Source organism: Balaenoptera physalus (genome assembly GCF_965194825.1).
Source record: "Balaenoptera physalus genome assembly, chromosome: 7".
Taxonomy (NCBI): Eukaryota; Metazoa; Chordata; class Mammalia; order Artiodactyla; family Balaenopteridae; genus Balaenoptera; species Balaenoptera physalus.
Window position 1 is genome coordinate 43,640,701 of NC_138886.1, and position 27,756 is coordinate 43,668,456.

The window sequence follows — 27,756 nt, forward strand, 5'->3', positions numbered from 1 at the left end:
TATTAATAGAATGAGTGACAATTACTCCATAATCCAAATAGACACAGAAAAAAGCATTTGACAGAATCAACACCACTTCATGACAGAAACAGTAGAATAAACTAGGAATAAAAAGGAATTTCCTCAACCTGATAAAGCCATCTATGAAAAATGCACAGCTAACAGCATATCTTAATGGTAAAAGACTAGATTCTCCCCCACTAAGATCAGGAACAAGAAAAGGATGTCCACTCTTGTTACTTTTATTACATTTTACTGGAGGATCTAGGAAAAGCAATTAGGGAAGAAAAAGAAATAAAAGCCATCAAGTTTAAAATGAAAGAAGTAACACTATCTCTATTTGTAGGTGACATAATCTTGTTTATAGAAAACCCTAAGAAAAACACACACAAAATTAGAATGAATTTAACAAGTTTGCAAGATTCAAGGTCATTATACAAAAATGCAATTGTATTTCCATATATTAACAATAAACAATCCAAAAATAAAATGAAGAAAGTAATTCAATTTATAATAGCATCCAAAAGAATAAAATAGCTAAAAGAAACAATTCAACAGAAGAAGTATAAGACTTGACTGTTGAAAACATTTCATTGAAAAAATTTAAGACAATAAATGGAAAGACATTCCACGTTCATAACTTAAGACTCAATATTGTAAAGATGGCAATATACCCAATAATTAACCAATAATTTTCCTATCAAATTTCAGTTGCCTTTTTTAGCAAAAATTGACAAGCTGATCCTAAAATTCATGTGGAAATTCAGGGGACCCAGGATAGACAAAACAGTCTTGAAAAAGACCATAGTTGGAAGACTCACATTTCCCAATTCCAAAATTCACTATAAATGCTATGGTAAGAGAAATGGTATGGTACTGGTACAAGAAGACATACAGAACAATGGAATAGAATCCAAGAAATAAACTCTTACATTTACAGTCAACTGATTTTTGATATGGGTACCAAGAGAATTCAATGAGGAAAGAACAGTGTTTTAAGTAAATGGTGTTGGTACAACTGGATGTCCACATCCAAAAGAATGAGGTTGTGTCCCTATCTCACAGCATATACAAAATAGCATATGCCCAAAAAACGGATAAAATATCTAAATATAAGAGCTAAAACTATAAAAGTAAAAAGAAAACAGGGGTAAATCTGCATGACCTGGAATTTGGCAATGGATTCTTATATATAACACCAAAAGCCCAAGCAATAAAAGAAAAAAGAAATTGATTAACTAAACCATCAAAATTTAAAACTTTTGTGGTTCAAAGAACACCATCAAAAAAGTGAAAACACAACCCACAGGATAAAAGAAAATGTTTTCAAATCATTTATTTGATAAATATCCAGAATATATAAAGAACTCTTACAACTCAACCAAAAAACAAAAGACTAGCACCTGTGGAGTTTTTTTTTTGTTTAATTTATTTTATTTATTTTTATTTTTGGCCACGTTGGGTCTTTGTTGCTGCACACGGGCGTTTCTCTAGTTGCGGCAAGCGGGGGCTATTCTTCATTGTGGTTCATGGGCTTCTCATTGCAGTGGCTTCTCTTGTTGCAAAGCATGGGCTCTAGGCACGTGGGCTTCAGTAGTTGTGGCCTGAGGGCTCAGTAGTTGTGGAGCACAAGCTTAGTTGCTCCGCAGCATGTGGGATCTTCCTGAACCAGGGCTCGAGCCCGTGTGCCCTGCTTTGGCAGGCAGATTCTTAACCACTGCACCACCAGGAAAGCCCATGTGGAGTTTTTTAAACAAGAAGTAGAAGAACTATCCTAAACAGATTTTTTTAAAGAATGTGAGTTCATAGTCACCCCAAAATTCATACAGAAAATACAAGTTCCTGACCAAAAACTTGGATCTCACCTCAAGAAACTGACCAGAAACTTAGATCTCACCTCAAAAAAGGCTTGCCTTTACCATTCTCATCCACATCCTAAACATCCACCATGCTTTGAAAAATGCTTTTTAAAATGTAAAATCACTAGTCTCAGGTTTTAACACAATGGATAAGTTTCTGTAAAGTAGGTAAGCGTGTGAGAAAACAAGTCTATTTTATTAATAATGTTTTTGTTTTTGTGTATTTATCACCATGGAGAATAGAGAAGATACATTTCTTCCAATGATGTATCTTTCAAAGTATTTAACGAGCCTAACTTCAAGATATAGAACATTCCCTTAAACAAAACTTGGCTAAGAGTTAGGAGAAGGTGAAGGGAAAATAAGATTTCATTAAGAAAGGGATTTCTATGTGGAAAAGTTTAAAGGGAGGCATAAATGTCCACATACTATATTATTTCAATGGAACTTCAGTCATCAAACATTACTTAGTTTAAGCACACACAAAGAATATTGAAAATATTAAAAAACAAATAACAGGGGGCTTCCCTGGTGGTGCAGTGGTTAAAAATCCTCCTGCCAATTCAGGGGATATGGGTTCAAGCCCTGGTCCGGAAAGATCCCACATACAGCAGAGCAACTAAGCCCATGCACCACAACTACTGAGCCTGTGTGCCACAATTACTGAAGCCCGCGGGCCTAGAGCCTGTGCTCCGCAACAAGAGAAGCCACGGCAATGAGAAGCCAGCACCCCGCAACAAAGAGTAGCCCCCGCTCGCCGCAACTAGAGAAAGCCCATGCCCAGCAATGAAGACCCAATGCAGCCAAAAATAAATAAATAAATTTATAAAATAAAATAATAATAAATAATACAATTAAAAAATAAAAATAAATAACAAAAATAAGGCAGAGGTTCATACTGCTGGGTCCAGTGTTCCTTCACCTTCAGATTTCATAAATCACATAGATTTCTTGAAGGATGTGGAGTGGGAACAGTCAATGAGGCCAATGACTGAACAATAAGAACCACTCTAAATAACCAAAGCTCATGAATTCTGAGATAGCAAGAAAAATAAAAGTCCCAAATACATACCAAGGCTTCCTCACCCAGGACCTACTACAGGACTTGGCAACTGTCATCGTGAGTGTCCTGGAAAAGGTCCTGCACTGGAACACTGATGCCTTTCCTGAAAGAGAAGACAGTCAGACTAAGTGAACCCAAGGACAATAAATATCGAGATCTCATCTCCTTCCCTATTTCCAGCTATCAGCTCCCAGAACTTTGGCAGCCAAGCCAATGCAGGAGTTTACTGTCTAGGGAATCCAATCAGGACAAGTGAAAAAGACTTAATCATGCTGCTTACATTGGGAATGCCCCCCAAATGTTCAAGGAGACAGACTATGCACAGGGAAAAGAAAACTACTAATAATATCCTCAGAGAGGTAAAAAAAAGATATTGTATACAATTAATCAATATACAAGACAGACTGTATTATCTAAAAACAGGCAAAAAAATACTACCATACCATATGCTCTTCTGATATGTGATCTTCCCACCCTTCAATCAAGAAGTGGTCAAAACTCCCTTCCCCTTGAATTTGGACAACCTTATGTTTACACTGACCAGTGGAGTTTGGCAGAAGTGATACTACGTGACCACCAAGATTAGGTCATATAAAACCACGTAGCTTCTACCTGGTTGTCTTGGAAAATGTGCTCTCCAGAAGCTCCCCGTCAGAGGGAAAGTTCACTTCTCATGTTGCAAGAAGCCACACAGAGAGGCCACACATTGGTACCCTAGTCAACAGTCCCAGCTGAACCCAGTCTTCAATTCATCCCAGCCCAGGTGCCAGCCATGTGAGTGAAGAAGCCAAGATGACTCCAGCCCCTAGTCACTCAAGTCTTAACTGAATTCCTGACCCACAGAATGTGTGAGCAAAAAATAAAACAGCAATGTTTTATGTTACTATGTTTGGGGTGGTTTGCCTCACAGCAATGATTAGAACAAACAAGAAACCACATAAACAGAACACCTGGCAAATAAAAAGCTCTTAAAACTTAACATGACAGCAAAAACTGAAAAACTCAATAGAAGCATTGGAAAATAAAGTTGAGAAAAAAACTCGGGAGGTTAAGCAAATAGGCAAACTAACTGATGGAAAATTAGAGAAAAAAATATACTACTTTACAGAACCAAACCAGGAGATCCACCATCCAAATTGTACCTCCAAAAAGAGAAAACAGAAAAAATGGAAGTAAATAATTAAATCAATTAAATAATTCAAGACTGTATCTCAAAACAAAGGGATGGTTTCCAGATTGAAAAGTCCCTTGGAATAGCAATATGATGGGTGAAAACAGACCCACACCAAGACATACATACTAATCATAAAATGTCAGAACACTGGTAAAAAGAGTATCATGTAGGTTTCAGGGGGTGGGGGGTGGATGGTGTAATAATCCACGTGAAAAAGATTCAGAAGCAAAATGTCTTCATACCTCATAAAAACCAACCAAAGAAGCCAGATGATAATGGAGCTATGCCTCCAAGGTACTAAAAGAAACTGAATTCCAGATGAGAATTCTTAGAACCAGATGAACTACTAAGTAAATTAAGGGTAAAATAAAAACATTTTACATATTAAGAAAGGCAAGGCTTCAAAATATTTACCATTATGCATCCTTTTTCAGGAAGCTACTGGAGGATGAGCTCCATCAAAACTAAAGTATAAACCAAGAAAGAGGAAAACATTAGAATCAGAAACTGTATCACAATACCAGAAGGAAGGAAAGGAAATACCAGCAGGACAGTAAAGGAACACCCCAGGCTGTGTGTGTAATAGGCCACAGACAAATATAGAAGATGGAAGTGGGTCAGAAGGCCCTGGAAGAGATGTCTTCAAGAAGATGAAATGGATGGAATAACTGATGGGAATAAGCATATTGAAAGCCAATGTAAGCAACTGGCAGAGTTTGGGGTGAATCTGTAATAACTACATTGAAGAAAAGCAAATGAAGGGGGTTGAGGAAATAATTATTATTGATTCGAAAGAAATCAGAATCATGAGATGATGACAAAATCAATCATAGTGTAATCCGTGGCTTAGCTTGGAAGAGCATCAGTATTAATAACTTAAACACTGTTTTCCACGAGATTAAATAACACTATAGTAGGAGCACAGAGCAATGGGAGAGATGGGTGTTGAAACACAGGGGTTGTGTACTTTGACCAGCAGCACATAACTGGCCATAGGGGGTGTTGAGAATTACATTGCTGCTCCAAGCAAAAGGCTTCTTTCTCATTTTATTCTTCCACCAAGTGCTCTTTGTATTCAACAGCTCAAATGGTAAGGATCTGATCAAAAACATACAGTAGAGGTAAAGAGTACAACTCGTGCAGGCTTGTTTGCACAGTGATAAATAGATGAGGAGATGCACGTAAGAGAAGTCCAAAAACCACTGATCATCAAATAAGTAAGAAACGTCAGAAGACCTTACAACGTAAAAAAAATAAGTGCTATAGCGGCATTTCAAAATTAAAATCTACTAGGTGTGACTAGCACGTGCCTCTGTATTTTATTTATTTATTTATTTTTACATCTTTATTGGAGTGTAATTGCTTTACAATGTTGTGTTACTTTCTGCTGTATAACAAAGTGAATGAGCTATATGTATACATATATCCCCATATCCCCTCCCTCTTGCACCTCCCTCCTACCCTCCCTATCCCACTCCTCTAGGTGGTCACAAAGCACCGAGCTGATCTCCCTGTGCTATGAGGCTGCTTCCAACGAGCTATCTATTTTACATTTGGGAGTGTATATATGTCCCTGCCACTCTCTCACTTCATTCCAGCTTAGCCTTGCCCTCCCCCGACCCTGTGTCTTCAAGTCCATTCTCTACGTCTGTGTCTTTATTCCCGTCCTGCCCCTAGGTTCATCAGAACCATTTTTTTTTAGATTCCATATATATGCATTAGCATACGGTATTTGTTTTTCTCATTCTGACTTACTTCACTCTGTATGACAGACTCTTGGTCCATCCACCTCATTACAACTAACTTGATTTCGTTTCTTTTTGCCTCTGTATTTTAAAATGAACCAATTCCAAAATGATGATATTCATCTCAATCACATACTTACTCTTTAATTTAGAAAACTATCACCATATAAAGAAGAAAATGAAAAAAAATGTTTAAAGAAATGAGCTACATGTGGCTCAGGCTATCTTCTCCTTAATTTCTTTTTTAATAATAGAAAGGCAAAGCAGGAAGAGGGAGGGAGAGGGAATAATATATATTTTATTATAAATTAATATGACATAACATATTCAGAATTTGGAAGGAAAAGGATTTACCATATTTACATGACTATTCATATACATACGTACACACCTCTAAGAACAATCAGGATTTTCTTGTTCAGCCTCTAATTACACCTGAGACTTCTAGATAAATAGATAGTGTCCATCAACAGAAGAATGGATGAAGATGGGGGGGTGGTGTACTACTCAGCCATAAAAAAGAATGAAATCCTGCCATCAGCAACAACATGGATGGACTTGGAGGGCATTGTGCTAAGTGAAATAAGTCAGACAAAGAAAGACAAATACTGTATGATATCACTTACATGTGGAATCTAAAAAATACAACAGGGGGTGGGAGGAATTGGGAGATTGGAATTGACATATATACACTATTGATACTATGTATATAAATAACTAATGAGAACCTACTAATTAGCACAGGGAACTCTACTCGATGCTCTATGGTGACCTAAATGGGAAGGAAATCCAAAAATGAGGTGATATATGTATACATATAGCTGATTCACTTTGCTATACAGTAGAAACTAACACAACACTGTAAAGCAACTATACTCCAATAAAAATTAATTTAAAAAATAAATAAAAAATACAACAAACTAGTGAATATAACAAAAAAGAAACAAACTCACAGATATAGACAACAAACTAGTGGTTACCAGTGGGGAGAGGGATGAGTGGAGAGGCATTATAGGGGTAGGGATTAAGAGGTACAAACTATTATATAAAAAGTAAGCTACAAGGATACATTGTACAACGCAGGGAATATAGTCAATATTTTATAATAACTATAAATGGAGCATAACCTTTAAAAATTGTGAATCACTATATTGTATACCTGTAACTTATATAACATCGCACCACATCAACTATACTTCAATTAAAAATTAAATTTAGAAAAGTAAAAAAGGGACTTCCCTGTTGGTGCAGTGGTTAAGAATCTGCCTGCCAATGCAAGGGACATAGGTTCAATCCCTGGTCCGGGAAGATCCCACATGCCGCAGAGCAACTAAGCCCACGAGCCACAACTACTGAGCCTGAGCTCTACAGCCCGCGAGGCACAACTACTGAAGGCCCCGTGCCCAGAGCCCGTGCTCTGCAACAAGAGAAGCCACTGCAATGAGAAGCCCACACACCGCAATGAAGAGTAGCCCCCGCTCACTGCAACTAGAGAAAGCCCACGCACATCAACGAAAACCCAATGCAGCCAAAAAAATAAATTTAAAAAAAAAAAGAGAGAGATAGGAAGGGCTCTGCACTGGTTAGCTTTGTTAACCTTTGTTAAGGTTAAAGCTGACAAATATAACTGTCAACTATAATAAAAGAAAGGAGAAGTTAAAAAGGTAAATTCTTTTCTTCAACAATTTCCACCAAAGTAATTCTGGTTTAAGTCCAAATAAAACTACTATAGATAAGAATAATTCTCTCTACCAATTGCCTATTGTACCATTTTTTAAGTAGTGGAAATATTCTTTCTTAAAAAAGTACACACTGGCCTTCCCTGGTGGTGCAGCGGTTAAGAATCCGCCTGCCAATGCAGGGGACACAGTTCGAGCCCTGGGCCGGGAAGATCCCACATGCCGTGGAGCAACTAAGCCCATGCGCCACAACTACTGAGCCTGAGCTCTAGAGCCCGCATGCCACAACTACTGAAGCCTGCACGCCTAGAGCCTGTTCTCTGCAACGAGAGAAGCCACTGCAGTGGGAAGCCCACGCACCGCAACGAGGAGCAGCCCCCACTCGCCGCAACTAGAGAAAGCCCGCGCGCAAAAACGAAGATCCAATGCAGCCAAAAATAATAAATAAATAAATAAATAAAATAAAAATTATTTTTTAAAAAAGTACACACACACACGTGTAGACACCATGTATGCGCACACATCTGTGTGCCTGCATAAAAAAATAGCTGGATGGATAAATCAGGGTCCACAACCTATTGCCCTTCTGCAGCAGGAAGCATGGTCTAAGTTCAGTCACTCTCTAGTTTCACTGAATATTCCTCCGGGGCTCAATTTCAGACTCTACAAGGACTACTGTTCTGTGGCCCAGAGGCTGTGATGGGAGGAAAATACTATTATGATTGATGCCAAGGCCATGCAAGTATCTCAGAGGATCGTGACTCCAGCCAGGGTGCCCAAATGCCACCCTGAAGCAGGCCAACGGAAGGAGTGGGAAGCAGGTAAGATGACAAGGCAGAGGCCTTGCCAACCAGGGTGGGGTTCTTTCTGCCACCTGTACCTCCATGGCCTCACATCATCCGAGGGTACCCGGTCTCTGCCTCCTGACAGCTGTGTCCGGCCTGAAGGGTGGTCTCTGCTGCCTGGCTGCTGTCTGTGACTCGCTGCGGTGAACTCCCTAGCTTCTCTGAGGTCTCGTGTTAAAACGAACCCCTGAGACCCCACAATGCCTGCCTCTCCAGACTGGCCAGCAACAGCTCTTGGGGTCCCCATACCTCAGCACCAAACTCCACAGTTTAGGCCGTTGTCTCCCAGAATCCATCCCAGAGTTTCCTTGGGCTCCAGCCAAGGAAACATAGGCAACAGGGGACTTTCTATAACCAAACTGGACCACGTGTCCTATGCTCCCTTGGGAAAGGGCGCTTTCTACACCAACTAAAGCCAGATGGTGTGATGCAGGGAGAAGAGGGCCCATGTCTCCCTTCTTCAGACCCCCATGTCCTAGAGCCAGACGCAGAATGCAGCACAGAGAATCGCTTGGTTATGTTTGTTGAAAGAAAGAAAGTCTCTCTCAAGTGAAGCCCACGTTCCTCTGCTAAAAATTGAACATCTATCCTCTCTTCCTTTTGAATGTCAGAGAAGGGTTCTGTCACCAGTTCTCTACACTTGCAGCAAGGCCTATCCTATTTTAGAGAGTCTATCGAAAAGAACATGCTGTTTAAAGATGAAATGATAGTAAATGATTAAACCCCTCAAAGAATTGAGGAAATGGCACCAAACTTTTGAAAGCTAGAGGGGCTGAGCGGTAACTGACTTGGAGAGCTCAGAAAGCTGACCCTAAAGCAGGCAGAGGAGAAAGCTGAGAAGCAACTCAACTTACAGCACAACTCCCCCTACCCCGCACCTCCCACCATCAGCCATCCGCCCCTCCTCAGAAGGCTCCAGAACTGGCAACACAACTCCTCTGGAAGCAGCGTGAAGTGGAGTTAAACACGACTGAGTGAAAACCTACTTAAAAGGCTGTTAAGACTCCCAGACCCCTATTCTTCATAACCCAGTAAATACCCTCCTGGCCTCAGTGAAAAACTCTGGAAAATGTGAAACAAAGGGTATCTGACCTGGAGGGTACAAGGCACAGCTGAGGACAGGAGTACCGACCTGAAAACAAGGGAATTAAGTCACAGGTCCTCATTTCCAGAACATTGGCAGGCAGGCATATATATCTCCCAGGCTTCGTCCTCAGATAAGAGAGAACTACCCGATATCCAAGAAAAGCTCATGACACAAAAGAGATCAGAACAAACAGAAAAAACAGAGGAGAGTATCAGTTAACTATTGCTATATAATCAACCACAATTCCTAATGACTGAAAAGAACAACAATTTATTATCTCTCACTACTTTTAGAATTGGTTGGGCAGTCCTTCTGGCTTTACCTGGGCTCACCTAGGCAGCTGCATGCAGATGGAGGACTGTCTGGGTTGGAGGGTTCCATACAGCTCGTTCACATCTGCACATGGTACTGGATGCTAGCTGGGGTGCCTCTCATCATCTACTAGTCTGGACAAGATTCCTTACTTGGCAGCTGCATGGCAGCATACCAAGAGAACACAGCAGCTCCAAAGCCTCATAAGGCCTAAGCTCCAGAATATACACAACATCACTTCTGTCACGTTCTATTAGTCAGAGAAAGTCACCAGGCCAGCCATGATTCCAGAGGAAGTAAGGTTCTACTTCTGGATGGGAAGAGAAGCAAAATCAATTGCAAGGGGGCATGGATACTGCAATGGGAGGAATCTGTATCCATTAAACATTGTCACATGGAGAAATTAAGATCAAGAGATGAAAATTGCAACAACAAAATACTAGTGCTATTATCGGCGAAGACATAAGAGAAACTATTGCAGCCATGAAACAAGAACAAGAGACTATGAAAAAGGAACAGAGGATAAAAATGAGCTCTTAGGGAGAGGGGCAGAGTCAAGAGGGCAGAGTAGGAGGATGTGGAGTTCACATCTCCTCATAGGTATGACAGGGGTGCGTCGGAGCACCTGCTGGACACTGGAGGAGGACCTCAGACACTTAGGGGTACAGGACGGGTCTTGGCACAGCCGGGTGGGACAAGGGAGGGAAGAGAGGGGAGGATGGGTGGAGACGGAATGGGGCTGGTGAGCTGGGGTTGGGTTGGGGGAGGAGAGGTTCTCACACTCAGGGGAACCCACTCATGGTGGGGGGATTGGCTGGGATAGGAGGGGACCTTTGGGGGACCACCGCCCCTGACAGAGCCTCCTCCGGCTGTGTCGCACCCCCAAAGCCTCTTCTGGTTGAGCGGGTCCCGGCGGATCCGAGCACCACACCCCCGCTCCCCGCCACAAAGCCTCCTCCAGCTACGTCGGCCCCTGTGGACATGCCCATGGAAGCCTGCACCCCAGCTGGCCTACACGGGCTCATGTGCTCCAGGCCAGCTTTAGGAGCAGATGCTGGTGAAAGGAAAACATGCAGAGGTGGGGCTGATACAGTGGGTCCAGAGACCTACCTAGAGGTCTTGGAGGCCCTCCTCGGGAGGCGGGGGTTGGATGTAGCTCACGTGGGGGCAAGAACACTGATAGCAGAGGCACCAGTGAGGTTTTTTTTTTTAATTCTCTTTTCTTTTAGCTCTTGCACTTTGTTTTGTTGTTGTTGTTTAATTTTTATTTTTTCTAATATTTTTTATTTTTCTAATTTTATTTTATTTTTTAATCTTTGTTATTCTTCTGATCTTTTTCATTTGTTGTCTGTTTTCTTGGGGGAGGGTTGTCTTTTTTTTCTCCTTTTCTTCTTTTTTGCCACGCTGCGCGGCTTGTGGGGTCTTGGTTTCCAGGCCATGGGTCGGGCCTGAGTCCCTGTGGTGGGAATGCCAAGTCCAAGCCACTGGACTAACAGAGAATTTCAAGCCCTAGGGAATATTAATCAGTGTCGGCCCTTCCAGAGGTTCCCATCTCGGCACCAAGACATGGCTCCACCCAACTGACTGCAAACTCCAGTGCTGGACGCCTCAGGCCAAACAACCAGCAAGAGAGGAACACAGCCCCACCCATCAACAAAATGAGACGGCAGAGAAATACGTTACAGATGAAGGAGCAAGGTAAAAACCTACAGGAACAAATAAATGAAGAGGACACAGGCAATCTACCTGAAAAAGAATTCAGAGTAATGACAGCAAAGATGATCCAAAATCTCGGAAATAGAATGGAGGCACAGATCAAGAAAATACAAGAAATGTTTAATAAGGACCTAGAAGAACTAAATTTTAAAAAGTGATGAATAACAGTAAATGAAATGAAAAATACACTAGAAGGAATCAACAGCAGAATAATTAAGGAAGAAGAATGAATAATTGAACTGAAAGATAGAATGGTGGAAATACCTGCCAAGGAGCAGAATACAGAAAAAAGAATGAAAAGAACTGAGGAAAATCTCAGAGACCTCTGGGACAACATTAAACACCCAACATTCAAATTATAGGGGTCCCAGAAAAAGAAGAGAAAGAGAAAGGGTCTGAGAAAATATTTGAAGAGATTACAGTTGAAAACTTCCTTAACATGGGAAAGGAAATAGTCACCCAAGTCCAGGAAGCACAGAGAGTCCCACACAGAATAAACCCAAGGAGAAACACGCTGAGACATATTAATCAAACTAACAAAAATTAAACTCAAAGGAAAAGTATTAAAAGCAGCAAGGGAAAAGCAACAAATAACATACAAGGGAAACCCCATAAGGTTATCAGCTGAGTTTTCAGTAGAAACTCTGCAGGCCAGAAGAGAGTGGCAGGATATATTTAAAGTGATGAAAGGGAAAAATCGACAACAAAGATTACTCTACCCAGCAAGGAGCTCATTCAGATTTGACAGAGAAATTAAAACCTTCACAGACAAGCAAAAGCTAAGAGAATTCAGCACCACCAACAAATGCTAAAGAAACTTCTCTAGGAGGGAAACACAAGAGAAGACCTACAAAAACAAACCCAAAACAATTAAGAAAATGGTAATAGGAACATACATATCAATAATTACCTTAAATGTAAATGGATTAAATGCTCCAACCAAAAGACACAGACTGGCTGAATGGATACAACAAGACCCGTACATATGCTGTCTACAAGAGACCCACTTCAGACCTAAGGATACATACAGACTGAAAGTGAGGAGGTGGAAAAAGATATTCCATGCACTACATAATGATCAAGGGATCAATTCAAGAAGAAGATATAACGATTATAAATATTTATGCACCCAATGTAGGAGCACCTCAATACATAAGGCAAATGCTAACAGCATAAAAGGGGAAATCAACAGTAACACAATAATAGTGGGGGACTTTAACACCCCACTTACAGCAATGGACAGATCAGCCAGACAGAAAATTAATAAGGAAACACAAGCTTTAAATGACACATTAGACCAGATAGACTTACATATTTATTATAAATCACAATATCAGTCACATACCTAGTAAGTGGGAGAGCTAAGATTCAAACCTACACAATCTGGCCCCCAAGTTTATACTATACAGTTGGCCCTCCATATCTGTGGGCTCTGTATCTGTGGGTTCTATATCCTTGAATTCAACTAATCTCAAATCAAAAATATTTGGGGGAATTCCCTGGCAATCCAGTGGTTAGGACTCTGTGCTTCCACCGCAGGGGGCACGGGTTTGATCTCTGGTCAGGGAACTAAGATCCCACATGCCACATGGCATGGCCAATAAGTAAATAAATAATGGTCTTAAAAAAAAAAAAACTAGCACTACTGCAAAAAGAAATGTAGACTGAGTTGTCCACTGTATCATTAAAAAAAAAAAAATTGGGGAAAAACATTCTAGAAAGTTGCAAAAGTAAAACTTGAATCTGCCATTCTCCAGCAACTATTTACATTGTACTTACAACTATTTACATAGCGTTTACATTGTAACAGGTAATAGTCTAGAGATGACTGAAAGTATACAGGAGTATATGTGTAGGTTACCTGCCAATACTATATCATTTTATATAAGAGACTGGACACTGGCAGGTTTTGGTATCCTTGGGGGTTCTGGAACCAGTCCCCACCACACCCACCCACCACCCGCTGATACCGAGGGACGACTGTACTGCATATCAAGAAAAAGACAAGGGACCTAATAATCAGGGATCCAATATAAAAGAGAGGCAACAGAAATTCCCAGGATTCTGAGGAAAAGCGATCCTAGGATATGCAGGGGTCCTAGGAAAAAACCAGTCTTAACTGAACCAAGTCAAATGGCTACAGAAGATATTTATTTAAGACAAAAGGGAGAAAACACCTGCTATAAATGAATGTATTTTGAAGAGATTTTGACAACCAAGATAGAGTTCAGAGTTGAATAAGTAAAATGTACATAGTAAAAATACATATATATATATGAAAAGAAAGCATTATCTCTAAGGAAAACAAAAAAGTGCAATTAAAAAAAAATCCATGGTATGCTGCTTAGCTCAGCTTATGCTACTATAGCTCAGCTATTACATGGTCATAATAATATAAACACTGAGTCATGGTCTGACAAAATTATGATAATATACAGAGAATCTTGAAACTATTTTCATAGTAATACTAGGATATCATTCACCCTTTTTACTCCCATTTTCTTACTACAAGTATACAGTGCAGTTTTCCAGAGGCTATATAATATGTGATTTGTCTTCAGAATGAGTTCAGAGGCAAGTATTTTCTCGTTTCTATTAGGCTGTTTTCTATTAAGGCAAACATTGAAGAGATTTGCAAAAATATAAAATGTCATTACTCTCCTCATGAATTTTTATGAAAGGGTTTCCATTAAAAAAATATTACTTATGATAATATGCAAAGGACTTATCATTGTTTTTTCACATAAATAATATTTAATTTTTTCTCAGTCTTAATTTCTAACAGGCTAAATGCCAATAAACATATCACACATAAACAAAAGCTCTTTGTGATCTTCAATAATTTTTAAGAGTGTAAAACAAGTTTTCAGAATCACTGACTGGGAGGATGGGAAACAGGGCTGTGAAGTGAACACACAGCAGGAGGGTTTGGAGATAAAAGAGAATTAAATCTTCTTTAACAGTAGAAAGTCAATAGGAAGACTTTACAACTGAAAAATAAAGAAACAGTATAAGCAAGTTACTTAAAGATATGGAAATAAAGACTCAAAGAAATCTGTAAAAAGTTAAAAATGGTTACCTCTAGGGCTATGTTGTCCAATATGGAAGCCACTAGTCACATGTGGCTATTGGGCAACTGAAATGTAGCTAGCCTAACTAAGGAAAAAAATTTATTTTATTTTAATTAATTAAAATTAAATATTAAAACTTGAAGGAGTGTAAAATGTCTTTACATTAAACATTGTTTCTGGTAGGACTCCATTTAGCTGTGATGGCTGCATTGTGTAAGATATTCCTGTTTTACTGTAGCACATGTATTGGACAAAGGCATCGTTTTAATACCGCATTAGGCATCACACTTCCTGATTTCAAAATATATTACAAAGCAAACAGTTATATGCCAACAAATTGGACAACCTAGGAGAAACAGACAAATTTCTAGAAACATACAACCTGCTGAGACTGAATCAGGAAGAAAGAGACAATCTGAACAGACCAATCATTAGTAATAAAGTTAAATGTGTGATAAAAATTCTCTCAGCAAACAGAAGTCCGGGATCAATGGCCTCACAGAGGAATGTCAACAGAGTCAATAGTTATATACTATCTTTGTATTCTGACAGATGGTAACTAGACTTATCATGGTGATCATTTTGAAATATATAGAAATATCACTTTGCTGTATTTTAAGAACTAACATAGTGTGGTATGTCAGTTCAAAAGCAGAGAAGCAAAAAATCTCATAGAAAAAGAGATCATTTTTGTGGTTACAAACAGAAACATCAGAGAAAAAGAGGTCACATTTATGGTTATCGGAGGTGGGGGAATTGGATGAAGGCGGTCAAAAGGAACAAACTTCCAGTTACAAGACAAATAAGTCCTGGGGAAGCAATGCACAACATGATACATATAATGAACACTGGTGCACATTACAGATGAACGCTGTTAAGGAAGGAAATCCTAAGAGTTCTCATCACAAGGAAAATATATTTTTTAATTTCTTTAATTTTGTATCCATATGAGACGATGGATGTTCACTAAACCTATGTATTAATCATGTTGTGATGTATGTAAAGGACAATCATCAGGCCGTGTACCTTTTTTTTTTAATTTATTTTATTTATTTATTTATTTTTGGCTGTGTTGGGTCGACATTGCTGTGCGTGGGCTTTCTCTAGTTGCAGTGAGCAGGGGCTCACTACTCTTTGTTGCAGTGCGCAGGCTTCTTATTGCGGTGGCTTCTCTTGTTGCAGAGCACGGGCTCTAGGCGCACAGGCTTCTGTAGTTGTGGCACGCAGGCTCAGTAGTTGTGACGCATGGGCCTAGATGCCCTGCAGCATGTGTGATCTTCCCGGACCAGGGCTCGAACCCGTGTCCCCTGCATTGGCAGGCGGATTCTTAACCACTGCGCCACCAGGGAAGTACCCAGGCTGTGTATCTTATACAGTGAGGTATGTCAACTACATTTCAATAAAACTCAAAGAAAAAAGCTTTTTAAAATACCTCATTAAAACTTTTTTATACTGCTTAACTATTAAAATGATTAAATTTTGGATATACTGGGTCACATATAATATTAAAATTAATTTTATAAGTTTCTCTTTGCTTTTTTTTTAACGCAGCTACTAGAAAATTACATGTGGTTCACATCATATTTCTATTGTACAATGGGGTTCTAGGGAGCAGGAAGTTCTGGGGGGCACTGGTAGAGGACTGCTACCTTTCATAACCACAATTCTTTGTCGGGAGACAATTCTCCATGGGTCCCTCCAATATCTGCACATCTTGCGAGTAAGGCACTAACTGCCCTTTTGTTCTGGGCTATTTTTTAAGGCTATTCGTATAGCAAACAGCCTTGAAAGATAGATAGTGCTTTACTCCCTGCCAAAGGGCAAGTGTGCTTACTGTTGAGATAATAAAGATAATATCTCTGGGAACAAAGGGAAGGTAGGCTCACTGCCCACCATAAAAGGTTCAGGTTCCCTAAGCTCAGGGTTCCTTTACTGTAATGCAACCCACTGCCTGTGCGGGTACCATCTGGCTCTGTTCATATTGCCCTGGGGGAAATGGGGCTCAGGAACCTACATGAAAAATGCCAATATTCTGCTCTGTTATTGCTATAGGTAGTAAACTGTCCTTTGTCTTTGGCCCAGGAGTCTTATGCCTTCTGTCAGCACCGATGAAAACTATGACTGATTTTAAATCTAAGACCTTTGATAGTTCTAAGAGCTTTTTGATAGTTCCACTCTTGTGGAACTATCTGCTTTTTCAAAAAATGTGCATTTATAATAATTAAAATAAAGGCTACATTTTTCTAGTCTTAAAGGTAGTGATAAAATTAAGAGTTATAAAGATAGTTAATCAGTTTTTAAACATAACTAGCATAAATCAATATTCTCAACTCTCAGTAAGCAGAATGGTTATTAAAATGTCTTCCATTTTTACCTTCTTTTTACATTTTCATTAACTGTTTAATCTCACATTAAAGCATATTTAATAATTACATAAAATTTTTTAAAACATAGTAAACATGATTAACGAAAGTCTCAATGACCTGCCCCTAATTTTAGATTAGATGAAACTAAACAAAACTACATTTCATCTGTGTGGTCACCTACAGAAGAAAAATAAATAAATAAAGGTTCTCCATGCCTCAATTAATGGCATGAAAAGTTCTACAGAACTCTCTTTCACTTACTCATTATACTACTGTGGGAGAAAATGTCATTTAAATAACTAACTCTTGGGACTTCCCTGATGGCGCAGTAGTTAAGAATCTGCCTGCCAATGCAGGGGACACGGGCTCGAGCCCTGGTACGGGAGGATCCCACATGCCACGGAGCAACTAAGCCTGTGTGTCACAACTACTGAGCCCACAGGCCACAACTACTGAAGCCCACACATCTAGAGCCCTTGCTCTGCAACAAGAGACGCCACTGCAATGAGAAGCCCTCACACCTCAACGAAGAGTAGCCCCCGCTCGATACAACTAGAGAAAGCCTGTGCGCAACAACAAAGACCCAACGTCACCAAAATTAAGTAAATAAAAATTTTAAAAATAAAATAAAATAAATAACCCTTGCATTTCATTCATGACTGGAAATAGTATTCATTCAATTGCCATCACTTTCTCTCCTGAGGCACAGCCAGGGACACAGGCAGCTGATGGCCTGAAAGAGGAGCTAAAACCTACCATTTCTGCGCACAGGTTTGGCAGGACCCATGAAATACACCCCAGTCTGCACTACACAGGGGAAAGCTGTAACTCCATCTAGAGGAAAAGAAAGGATCCAAGAAAGCTTCCTCAGTTACAACCAACCTGAATCCTGAAAAATGGGTAGGATTTAGATATTAGGAAATAGGAGAGAAAAGCATCCCTACTTTCAATGCATGCTGACCGAGTGAAAGCCTGAAGCAAAGGAAGCCGGAAAGGAAGTCACAATGGTGATGTCTAACAGAAGCAGTTTTAAAAAGAAAAGGAGACCACCAAAAGGCAGACAGCAGAAGCAAGAAGAACTACAATCCTGTAGCCTGAGGAACAAAAACCACATTCACAAAAAGACAGATGAAGGAACAAGATAAAACCCCAGAAAAATAACTAAATGAAGTGGAGATAGGCAACCTTCCACAAAAAAAGTTCAGAATAATAATAGTGAAGATGATCCAGGACCTCAGAAAAAGAATGGAGGCAAAGATCAAGAAGATGCAAGACTTTTTACTGAGCTCTGACCACCACAGCAACAGTCTGCTCTACCCACCACCAGAGCCTCCCATCAAGCCTCTTAGATAGCCTCAACCACCAGAGGGCAGAGAGCAGAAGCAAGAAAAACTACAATCCTGCAGCTTGTGGACCAAAAACCACAGTTACAGAAAGACAGACAAGATGAAAAGGCAGAGGGCTATGTACCAGATGAAGGAACAAGAAAAAACCCCAGAAAAACAACTAAATGAAGTGGAGATAGGCAACCTTCCAGAAAAAGAATTCAGAATAACGATAGTGAAGATGATCCAGGACCTCGGAATAAGAATGGAGGCAAAGATTGAGAAGATGCAAGAAATGATTAACAAAGACCTACAAGAACTAAAGAACAAACAAACAGAGATGAACAATACAATAACTGAAATGAAAACTACACTAGAAGGAATCAATAGCAGAATAACTGAGGCAGAAGAACGGATAAGTGACCTGGAAGACAGAATGGTGGAATTCACTGCTGCGGAACAGAATAAAGAAAAAAGAATGAAAAGAAATGAAGACAGCCTAAGAGACCTCTGGGACAACATTAAACGCAACAACATTCGCATTATAGGGGTCCCAGAAGGAGAAGAGAGAGAGAAAGGACCAGAGAAAATATTTGAAGAGATTATACTCAAAAACTTCCCTAACATGGGAAAGGAAATCGCCACCCAAGTCCAGGAAGTGCAGAGAGTCCCATACAGGATAAACCCAAGGAGAAACACGCGGAGACACATAGTAATCAAAGTGGGAAAAATTAAAGACAAAGAAAAATTATTGAAAGCAGCAAGGGAAAAACGACAAATAACATACAAGGGAACTCCCATAAGGTTAACAGCTGATTTCTCAGCAGAAACTTTACAAGCCAGAAGGGAATGGCATGATATACTTAAAGTGATGAAAGGGAAGAACCTACAAACAACATTACTCTACCCGGCAAGGATCTCATTTAGATTTGATGGAGAAATCAAAAGCTTTACAGACAAGCAAAAGCTAAGAGAATTCAGCACCACCAAACCAGCTCTACAACAAATGCTAAAGGAACTTCTCTAAGTGGGAAACACAAGAGAAGAAAAGGACCTACAAAAACAAACCCAAAACAATTAAGAAAATGGTCATAGGAACATACATATTGATAATTACCTTAAACGTGAATGGATTAAATGCCCCAACCAAAAGACACAGACTGGCTGAATGGATACAAAAACAAGACCCATATATATGCTGTCTACAAGAGACCCACTTTAGACCTAGGGACACATACAGACTGAAAGTGAAGGGATGGAAAAAGATATTCCATGTAAATGGAAATCAAAAGAAAGCTGGAGTAGCTATACTCATATCAGATAAAATAGACTTTAAAATAAAGAATGTTACAAGAGACAAGGAAGGACACTACATAATGATCCAGGGATCAATCCAAGAAGAAGATATAACAATTATAAATATATATGCACCCAACATAGGAGAACCTCAATACATAAGGCAACTGCTAACAGCTATAAAAGAGGAAATCGACAGTAACACAATAATAGTGGGGGACTTTAACACCTCACTTACACCAATGGACAGATCATCCAAAATGAAAATAAATAAGGAAACAGAAGCTTTAAATGACACAATAGACCAGTTAGATTTAATTGATATATATAGGACATTCCATCTAAAAACAGCAGATTACACGTTCTTCTCAAGTGCGCATGGAACATTCTCCAGGATAGATCACATACTGGGTCACAAATCAAGCCTCAGTAAATTTAAGAAAACTGAAATCATACCAAGCATCTTTTCGGACCACAACGCTATGAGATTAGAAATCAATTACAGGGGAAAAAAACGTGAAAAACACAAACACATGGAGGCTAAACAATACGTTACTAAATAACCAAGAGATCACTGAAGAAATCAGATAGGAAATCAAAAAATACCTAGAGACAAATGACAATGAAAACACGACGACCCAAAACCTATGGGATGCAGCAAAAGCATTTCTAAGAGGGAAGTTTATAGCTATACAAGCCTATCTCAAGAAACAAGAAAAATCTCAAGTAAACAATCTAACCTTACACCTAAAGAAACTAGAGAAAGAAGAACAAACAAAACCCAAAGTTAGCAGAAGGAAAGAAATCATAAAGATCAGAGCAGAAATAAATGAAAGAGAAACAAAGAAAACAATAGCAACGATCAATAAAACTAAAAGTTGGTTCTTTGAGAAGATAAACAAAATTGATAAGCCATTAGCCAGACTCATCAAGAAAAAGAGGGAGAGGACTCAAATCAATAAAATCAGAAATGAAAAAGGAGAAGTTACAACAGACACCGCAGAAATACAAAGCATCCTAAGAGACTACTACAAGCAACTTTATGCCAATAAAATGAACAACCTGGAAGAAATGGACAAATTTTTAGAAAGGTATAACCTTCCATGACTGAACCAGGAAGAAACAGAAAATATGAACAGACCAATCACAAGTAATGAAATTGAAACTGTGATTAAAAATCTTCCAACAATCAAAAGTCCAGGACCAGATGGCTTCACAGGTGAATTCTATCAAACATTTAGAGAAGAGCTAACACCTATCCTTCTCAAACTCTTCCAAAAATTGCAGAGGAAGAAACACTCCCAAACTCATTCTATGAGGCCACCATCACCGTGATACCAAAACCAGACAAAGACATTACAAAAAAAGAAAATTACAGACCAATATCACTGATGAATATAGATGCAAAAATCCTCAACAAAATACTAGCAAACAGAATCCAACAACACATTAAATGGATCATACACCATGATCAAGTGGGATTTATCCCAGGGATGCAAGGATTCTTCAATATACGCAACTCAATCAATGTGATACACCATATTAACAAACTGAAGAATAAAAAACATATGATCATCTCAATAGATGCAGAAAAAGCTTTTGACAAAATTCAACACCCATTTATGAGAAATACTCTCCAGAAAGTGGGCATAAAGGCAACCTACCTCAACATAACAAAGGCCATATACGACAAACACACAGCAAACATCATTCTCAATGGTGAAAAACTGAAACCATTTCCTCTAAGATCAGGAACAAGACAAGGATGTCCACTCTCACTACTATTATTCAACATAGTTTTGGAAGTTTTAGCCACAGCAATCAGAGAAGAAAAAGAAATAAAAGGAATACAAATGGGAAAAGAAGAAGCAAAACTGTCACTGTTTGCAGATGACATGATACTATACATAGAGAATCCTAAAGATGCCACCAGAAAACTACTAGAGCTAATCAATGAATTTGGTAAAGTTGCGGGATACAAAATTAATGCACAGAAATCTCTTGCATTCCTATACACTAATGATGAAAAATCTGAAAGAGAAATTATGGAAACACTCCCATTTACCATTGCAACAAAAAGAATAAAATACCTAGGAATAAACCTACCTAGGGAGACAAAAGACCTGTATGCAGAAAACTATAAGACACTGATGAAAGAAATTAAAGATGATACCAACAGATGGAGAGATATACCATGTTCTTGGATTGGAAGAATCAACATTGTGAAAATGAGTATACTACCCAAAGCAATCTACAGATTCAATGCAATCCCTATCAAATTACCAATGGCATTTTTTACGGAGCTAGAACAAATCATCTTAAAATTTGTATGGAGACACAAAAGACCCTGAATAGCCAAAGCAGTCTTGAGGCAAAAAAATGGAGCTGGAGGAATCAGACTCCCTGACTTCAGACTATACTACAAAGCTACAGTAATCAAGACAATATGGTACTGGAACAAAAACAGAAACATAGATCAATGGAACAAGACAGAAAGCCCAGAGATAAACCCACGCACCTATGGTCAACTAATCTATGACAAAGGAGGCAAAGATATACAATGGAGAAAAGACAGTCTCTTCAATAAGTGGTGCTGGGAAAACTGGACAGCTACATGTAAAAGAATGAAATTAGAATACTCCCTAACACCATACACAAAAATAAACTCAAAATGGATTAGAGACCTAAATGTAAGACTGGACACTATAAAACTCTTAGAGGAAAACATAGGAAGAACACTCTTTGACATAAATCACACCAGGATATTTTTTGATCCACCTCCTAGAGTAATGGAAATAAAAACAAAAATAAACAAGTGGGACCTAATGAAACTTCAAAGCTTTTGCACAGCAAAGGAAACCATAAACAAGACGAAAAGACAACCCTCAGAATGGGAGAAAATATTTGCAAATGAATCAACGGACAAAGGATTAATCTCCAAAATATATAAACAGCTCATTCAGCTCAATATCAAAGAAACAAACACCCCAATCCAAAAATGGGCAGAAGACCTAAATAGACATTTCTCCAAAGAAGACATACAGACGGCCACGAAGCACATGAAAAGATGCTCAACATCACTAATTATTAGAGAAATGCAAATCAAAACTACAATGAGGTATCACCTCACTCCTGTTAGAATGGGCATCATCAGAAAATCTACAAACAACAAATGCTGGAGAGGGTGTGGAGAAAAGGGAAACCTCTTGCACTGTTGGTGGGAATGTAAATTGATACAGCCACTATGGAGAACAGTATGGAGGTTCCTTAAAAAACTAAAAATAGAATTACCATATGACCCAGCAATCCCACTACTGGGCATATACCCAGAGAAAACCGTAATTCAAAAAGACACATGCACCCGAATGTTCATTGCAGCACTATTTACAATAGCCAGGTCATGGAAGCAACCTAAATGCCCATCAACAGACGAATGGATAAAGAAGTTGTGGTACATATATACAATGGAATATTACTCAGCCATAAAAAGGAATGAAATTGAGTCATTTGTTGAGAAGTGGATGGATCTAGAGACTGTCATACAGAGTGAAGTAAGTCAGAAAGAGAAAAACAAATATCGTATATTAACGCATGTATGTGGAACCTAGAAAAATGGTACAGATGAGCTGGTTTGCAGGGCAGAAGTTGAGACACAGATGTAGAGAATGGACATATGGACACCAAGGGGGGAAAACTGTGGTGGGGTGGGGATGGTGGTGTGCTGAATTGGGCGATTGGGATTGACATGTGTACACTGATGTGTATAAAATTGATGCCTAATAAGAACCTGCAGTATAAAAAAACAAACAAACAAAACAACTAATACTAAACTTTCATTGGGTTATTTGTATGGAAATATGTTAATATAAATGTTTCAGACATTACATGAAATTTCTAAAAATCTTATATTTGTATGGAAATATGTATGGAAATATGTTAATATAAATATTTCAGACATTACATGAAATTTCTAAAAATCTTATATGTTCTGGTATAATGTTATAAGTAATAATCCTAGTTATTACTTTAAAATGTATATCTCAGAAATAACTAATTTTCTTGTCAACTGCATTATTATGAACTTTCATCAAATCTTTAACTGTGGTCATTTTTAAGTCTTTTGTCATTTACAGACAGTTCTGGGTGTACTCTGATGCTTTTGCAAATATGTTCCTATAAAAGGGTTTCATCTTCAAAAAATTCATGGAAAAGACTCTGACAAGTACAGGTTTCTGGTAACTGACTGTACTGCTGAACTGAATGAATAAGCATTTTCAGAACTCTAATGAAAAACTGATGAGCTCAAAAAAGTGCTAACAAAAGATCAAGATGAAAAAAAAAATTTAATTACATGGGACTGAGTGAACTGATGAGGATTAGTATAATTTTTGTGACTTTCTGTCTGAATTAAAAAAAAAAATCCCACAAGGACTCAGAGGCAAAGAATATACAAATCAATTTTCACTGCAAAGTAAAGGAGTTGTTACAGTGGAGGATTACTGGACTGAATGTCAATATTATGACATAGTATGAGTGTGTTTCAGGTTTGGTAATTGCAATCATTGTTGCTTTTGTTGTGGTCATCCATGTACAATGCTTCATGTCAGTCTATTTATCTCTTGTAAAAATAAAATACAGTATGTGTGTGTGAAAAAAAAAAAAAAGAAGATGCAAGAAATGTTTAACAAAGACCTAGAAGAATTAAAGAACAACCAGAGATAAACAATACAATAACTAAAATGAAAAATACACTAGAAGGAATCAATAGCACAATAACTGAGGCAGAATAGCACTTATAACGGATAAGTGACCTGGAACACAGAATGGTGGAATTCACTGCTGCAGAACAGAATAAACAACAATGAAAAGAAATTAAGACAGCAAAAGAGACCTCTGGGACAACATTAAACGCAACAACATTCGCATTACAGGGGTCCCAGAAGGAGAAGAGAGAGAGAAAAGGCCCGAGAAAATATGTGAAGAGATTACAGTTGAAAACTTCCCTAACATGGAAGAGGAAATAGCCACCCAAGTCCAGGAAGCACAGAAAGTCCCATACAGGATGAACGCAAGGAGAAGCACACCAAGACACATAGTAATGAAACTGGAAAAAACTAAAGACAAAGAAAAATTATTGAAAGCAGCAAGAGAAAAACGACAAATAACATACAAGGAAACTCCCATAAGGCTAACAGCTGATTTCTCAGCAGAAACTCTACAAGCCAGAAGGGAGTGGCACGATATACTTAAAGTGATGAAAGGGAAGAACCTACAACCAAGATTACTCCACCCAGCAAGGATCTCATTCAGATTCGATGGAGAAATCAAAAGCTTTACAGAAAAGCAAAAGCTAAGAGAATTCAGCACCACAAAACCAGCTCTACAACAAATGCTAAAGGAACTTCTCTAAGTGGGAAATACAAAAGACCTACAAAAACAAACCCCAAACAGTTAAGAAAATGGTAAAAGGAACATACATACCGATAATCACCTTAAACGTGAAAGGATTAAATGCTCCAACAAAAAGACGCAGGCTTGCTGAAAGGATACAAAAACAAGACCCATATATATGCTGTCTACAAGAGACCCACTTCAGACCTAGGGACACATACAGACTGAAAGTGAGGGGATGGAAAAAGGTATTCCATGCAAATGGAAATCAAAAGAAAGCTGGAGTAGCTATACTCATATCAGATAAAATAGACTTTAAAATAAAGAATGTTACAAGAGACAAGGAAGGTCACTGCATAATGATCAAGGGATCAACCCAAGAAAAAGATATAACAACTATAAATATATATGCACCCAACATAGGAGCACCTCAATACATAAGGCGACTGCTAACAGCTCTAAAAGAGGAAATTGACAGTAACACAATAATAGTGGGGGACTTTAACACCTCACTTATACCAATGGACAGATCATCCAAACAGAAAATTAATAAGGAAAGACAAGCTTTAAATGACACAATAGACCAGATAGATTTAATTGATATTTATAGGACATTCCATCCAAAAACAGCAGATTACACTTTCTTCTCGAGTGCGCACAGAACATTCTCCAGGATAGATCACATCTTGGATCACATCAAGCCTCAGTAAATTTAAGAAAATTGAAATCATATCAAGCATCTTTTCTGACCACAACACTATGAGATTAGAAATCAATTACAGGGGAAAAAAACGTGAAAAACACAAACACATGGAGGCTAAACAATACGTTACTAAATAACCAAGAGATCACTGAAGAAATCAAAGAGGACATCAAAAAATACCTAGAGACAAATGACACTGAAAACACGACGATCCAAAACCTATGGGATGCAGCAAAAGCAGTTCTAAGAGGGAAGTTTATAGCTATTCAAGCCTACCTCAAGAAACAAGAAAAATCTCAAATAAACAATCTAATCTTACACCTAAGGGAGCCAGAGAAAGAAGAACAAACAAAACCCAAAGTTAGCAGAAGGAAAGAAATCATAAAGATCAGAGCAGAAATAAATGAAAGAGAAACAAAGAAAACAATAGCAAAGATCAATAAAACTAAAAGCTGGTTCTTTGAGGAGATAAACAAAATTGATAAACCATTAGCCAGACTCATCAAGAAAAAGAGGGAGAGGACTCAAATCAATAAAATCAGAAATGAAAAAGAAGTTACAACAGACACCACAGAAATACAAAGCATCCTAAGAGACTACTACAAGCAACTCTATGCCAATAAAATGGACAACCTGGAAGTAATGGACAAATTCTTAGAAACGTATAACCTTCCAAGACTAAACCAGGAAGAAATAGAAACTATGAACAGATCAATCACAAGAAATGAAATTGAAACTGTGATTTAAAATCTTCCAACAAACAGAAGTCTAGGACCAGATGGCTTCATAGGTGAATTCTATCAAACATTTAGAGAAGAGCTAAAAACACCCATCCTTCTCAAACTCTTCCAAAAAATTGCAGAGGAAGGAACACTCCCAAACTCATTCTATGAGGCCACCATCACCCTGATACCAAAACCAGACAAAGATACTACTAAAAAAGAAAATTACAGACCGATATCACTGATGAATATAGATGCAAAAATCCTCAACAAAATACTAGCAAACAGAATCCAACAACACATTAAAAGGATATACACCATGATCAAGTAGGATTTATCCCAGGGATGCAAGGATTCTTCAATACATGCAAATCAATCAATGTGATACACCATATTAACAAATTGAAGAATAAAAAACATATGATCATCTCAACAGATGCAGAAAAAGCCTTTGACAAAATTCAACACTCATTTATGAGAAATACTCCCCAGAAAGTGGGCATAAAGGCAACCTACCTCAACATAATAAAGGCCATATATGACAAACACACAGCAAACATCATTCTCAATGGTGAAAAACTGAAAGCATTTCCTCTAAGATCAGGAACGAGACAAGGATGTCCACTCTCACCACTATTATTCAACATAGTTTTGGAAGTCCTAGCCACGGCAATCAGAGAAGAAAAAGAAATAAAAGAAATACAAATTGGAAAAGAAGAAGTAAAACTGTCACTGTTTGCAGATGACATGATACTATACATAGAGAATCCTAAAGATGCCACCAGAATCAATCAATCAATCTGTTGAAGTTGCAGGATACAAAATTAATGCACAGAAGTCTCTTGCATTCCTATACACTAATGAAAAATCTGAAAGAGAAATTAAGGAAACACTCCCATTTACCATTGCAACAAAAAGAATAAAATACCTAGGAATAAACCTACCTAGGGAGACAAAAGACCTGTATGCAGAAAACTATAAAACAATGATGAAAGAAATTAAAGATGATGCCAGCAGATGGAGAAATATACCATGTTCCTGGATTGGAAGAATCAATATTGTGAAAATGACTATACTACCCAAAGCAATCTACAGATTCAATGCAATCCCTATCAAATTATCAATGGCATTTTTTACGGAACTAGAATAAAAAAATCTTAAAATTTGTATGGAGACACAAAAGACTCCGAATAGCCAAAGCAGTCTTGAGGGAAAAAAATGGAGCTGGAGGAATCAGACTCCCTGACTTCAGACTATACTGCAAAGCTACAGTAATCAAGACAATATGGTACTGGCACAAAACCAGAAATATAGATCAATGGAACAAGATAGAAAGCCCAGAGATTAACCCACGCACCTATGGTCAACTAATCTATGACAAAGGAGGCAAGGATATACAATG

At 38.4% G+C, this 27,756-nt stretch overlaps 1 protein-coding gene across 5 annotated transcripts in view; it reads right to left on the reverse strand.

Annotated features, from left to right (window-relative positions):
- The window catches only part of GCNT1 (glucosaminyl (N-acetyl) transferase 1), a 66,846-nt gene that overhangs the window by 12,368 nt on the left and 26,722 nt on the right, over positions 1-27,756 (reverse strand). For all 5 annotated transcript variants that reach the window (XM_082471041.1, XM_082471037.1, XM_082471038.1 and 2 more), the window contains one exon: positions 2,932-3,025. The gene's annotated coding sequence lies outside the window, so the exon portion shown is untranslated. The remainder of the gene's footprint in view (positions 1-2,931; positions 3,026-27,756) is intronic.